General features: G+C 39.5%; 1 long non-coding RNA gene across 1 annotated transcript; it reads left to right on the top strand.

Moving 5' to 3' along the window:
- The first annotated feature begins 312 nt into the window (after positions 1-312).
- LOC125541538 lies at positions 313-930 on the top strand. Its single transcript, XR_007297574.1, has 2 exons — positions 313-479; positions 639-930. It is a non-coding gene; the product is annotated as an uncharacterized LOC125541538 (long non-coding RNA).
- Positions 931-3,685: the final 2,755 nt, after the last annotated feature.

Here is a 3,685-nt window from a genome sequence, read left to right as displayed (position 1 = left end):
ATTGGGCCCAATGGGCTATACTGAGTCTCCTCTCCTCACTCGAAGCGGATCGATACGTAGGCTCGCACAACCCTCTCCTCGACTCCTCCTCTCCCCGACCTCTCTCCTCTCCTCCCAATCTAGGAGGCTGCGCGAATCCTTCCCAGTAGCGCCGCCAACCACAACTTCAACCTCGACCAGCAGCCCCCTCACTCGTTCTCGACCGCTAGCGGCAGCGAGCATAATGAAATGGCGGCGCCATCTCCGCTGATTTTCCTACCATGACGGTGTGCTTAGAGTCGTCCTTCAAGGTGGAACGCGACCACCCCTGCCATCCATCCCTCTAGGAAGATCCTATGCCACTAGCCTCGTGGCTCTGGAGCCCCTTGTAGGTGCACAACTAGGACAAACGTGTCATAAGCATCAAGGGATTTGGGGCACTTATCTGCAGGACATGACACCTTCTCCTATGGACGTTGATGTCAAACCCTCCTCCCAAGGTGACCATACAATCACATTCATACAATTTTCCAAAACTGTGTTTCTCATTGTCTTGCACTCGCGTCCGTACAATATTTCATTTTATTTTGTTTTGAAAAGCGTACAATATTTTCATTGAATCTGTGATTTTTCTCCTATACTAATGGAGAAATTTGTAGGTCCAAACTTTGTGCTATGAAGTAAAGGAAATATTTCTGGAGGAAACTAATGTTCATGTACGGTATCTTTCCCACAATTTTGCAATGGCGCCATTTTATTAATATAGTTAATTGGTTGTTACAAAATATATGGATGGTTTCCTCTGTTCAGTTTTAGTAACATCATGCCATCATCCTCATAGTTTTGTTCTGCACTTGTATTTATTAATGTTCTATTCAGTTTTCTTGTGTGGAAGCGACCAGCTAGAAAAGGCAGGACGAGTTTCTTAATAATGATCATGTTTTGGTGCTACACACAAGAAGTTGCCTGCTCCGAGTTTTATTTCACGAAGCATACTTCAATCTTTGATACAAGTGGACAATAGTGTTACTGTCGGCCTGTACTGGTTGCTGCTGCAGGATCACATGAATCATTTTTCTCCAGAATTGTAGTGTCCATCTGAGCATTTTACTCTATACAGGTATGCGATTGCAAATCTCCCAAATCAAATTCATTCCTTTGCTCACTTCAATGGTAATTTCATAGTTTATATTACTATGTAATTCCTCCAAGTTTCTTTCATAGATTCAAATTTATTATGATTAAATTTATATCAAGGAAAAGTTTTCATCATATTTTTGGTAGAATTCTCAATGTTCTATGTGTTTGTCCTTTTTGTTCCATTCAATTAGGCTTGAAATAAGTTCCACTGTTCTTTACTTCGGCAATGTATTGCCTTGTTGTATCAGTGTGTCGCCAGACCTCATCTCCTACTATGCATGTGTGTTGCTTTAGGAATCGTCGCGAAGGAGATTACAATGTAATTTTGCTAGATTTTTAATGACTTCAGTTCATTTGAATGTGGGACCTAATAGGCGACACATGTAATAGTATTTTTGACTTATCTACTTTTAGTGTAGGAGGCCTATGCGAGCATGGAGAAAAGTTTCAAAGCATCTAATCGTAAATCCATTACATGTATAATTTTTTATGTTATAAATCTCTAGGTATCGATTACTTTACGTACTTCTAATTTCTAATTCAATAATTCCTTCCATATTATAACTCAGAAGTCTTTTATGTGTATCATATATTGAGTTTCAGATGGACACTAAGATAGCATTGGAGCACCAACTTAGTTCCAACGTAAATACATGATTCTGGAGTCCCACAGCTGGAAACATTTAGTACTTACCATTTTTCTCATTTCCTACAGTTTTTATTTCCATGGTCCACAAATGAGTTGATTAAGTGCCTGAAAGCAAACCAACGTAAATACATGATTAAGTGCCTGTAGATTATATTTCTCTAAATCGGCCCCTTTTCAGTTATGAGCAGCAATAGTACTACATTAAGATTATAACTTAGGTACAGTTTTTTGCTTTCTAATTCACGAGTGTCTCTGCTATTACTGGAGTGCAGACTCGGAATCTAAGTTTTACCATGTGATGCCATGGCAACTATTTGGCAAACACGACTGAACCTTATAAGCTAGCCTCAAGAACACAAAAGTCCATTCCCTTTGGTTCTGCTGGTCCTCATAAATACTCATGTTGCTTACTACAGTTCTGAGGTATATACAAGAAGGGAGGGTGCCAATCAGGATATAGACTGTTATGCTCAAACTTATTCAACATTATTGCAGAAAGTTTGGTAGTTGCCAGATGAAGTTGTTGAAGAGGATTCAAGTTTCATTTCAATAAAAAGTATTTGATTGACTCTTTGCTGAAATTAATTTCAGTACACTAATGCATGGACGACACGGGTTGCATGCTAGGTGTACTGACCTATTACACATCTTCACATTTATTCCAGTTCACTTTTGTTCTAATACTCTTTGTTTTTCTCTTACCCAAGAGACAAGATGTTACTTGCTATATCAGTTATGTTGTCATGCCACAGCCTGGTTGCTGGTCGACATTTCAATTTGGATTATATTTAATTCATACAAGTCTAGCGACACCCTTTTCCATGCTGATGTTTTGGTAAGGCTTTTCATGTATCGAATGGAATTGTTGGTCTGTCACTTTCTTACCGCCTGGCTGGTCTTTAATAAAACAAGCAAACAAAACTGAATTATATGATTAGTACATATCCATACTATGTAGGATAGTTTTATTTGATAATTCTAACAAATCATAATCCTTGTTAGCACTCTTATCACATGAATGCGATGAACTCCGTGAGAAATGGCTAGGTGGATCAGGCCCACCCAGTTCTTTGTTTCCGAACATGGTGGCCCTTTAGGCTCTCACCTAATTCTTTATTTCTGAATATGGTGACCCTTTAGTAGAGGCTTGTGAAGAGTTTGATAATGCACCATGTATACAATCTATGGCTTATTGCTTATTTTGTCTTGATAGTACTGATTAGTTGTATTTAGTATCTAAATTGTTCTATATATTTTATACCCAGCCAATTTGAATATGTGAAGCATGATTTTACCATGTGTATATGAGATTTCCTCATATTACAGACTAATTTATGGTTATGTTTATGCAAATTTAATATGTTTCATGTGATAATATATTTACGAAAATTCCTATCATTTAGTTGTACAAATAGACAGGCGCTGCAACGCGCGCCATCAGTGATCTAGTATTACATCAAAAGCTGGTGAGGATACATCTGTTTCCACAAATCGTAGAGGGTTCGCATGATTCACTATCAAACAAAAGTAGAAAGTACCACCCATAAAAGACAGTGCACTAACCCTAAGATGGTTGGATAACACGCATCGTTATGATAATTAAACACAATGCAAACTACCCTGAAGGATTAGCGCGACCAACTATTTCTTGTCATCGATCTCTCGGGCAATGACCACAGCACGGACAACGGCATGGGAATCGATCTCTGGGGCAATGTCCACCGCGACATCATAATCGATCTCTAGGGCGATGTCCACAGGATGGACAGCGGCATCGGAATCGATCTACGAGGTGATGTCAACAGGACAGACTGCGACATCGAAAACGGTCTCTGGGGCGTTGTCCACAGGACGGGCCGCAACATCGGAATCATCAAGAACGTCCACCAGCACCCGCAAAACCCTAACATTTTTAGC

Source organism: Triticum urartu, chromosome 2, assembly GCF_003073215.2.
Source record: "Triticum urartu cultivar G1812 chromosome 2, Tu2.1, whole genome shotgun sequence".
Classification (NCBI taxonomy): domain Eukaryota; kingdom Viridiplantae; phylum Streptophyta; class Magnoliopsida; order Poales; family Poaceae; genus Triticum; species Triticum urartu.
Note: the sequence above shows the minus strand (reverse complement) of the source record. Positions and strands in the feature narration are given on the sequence as shown.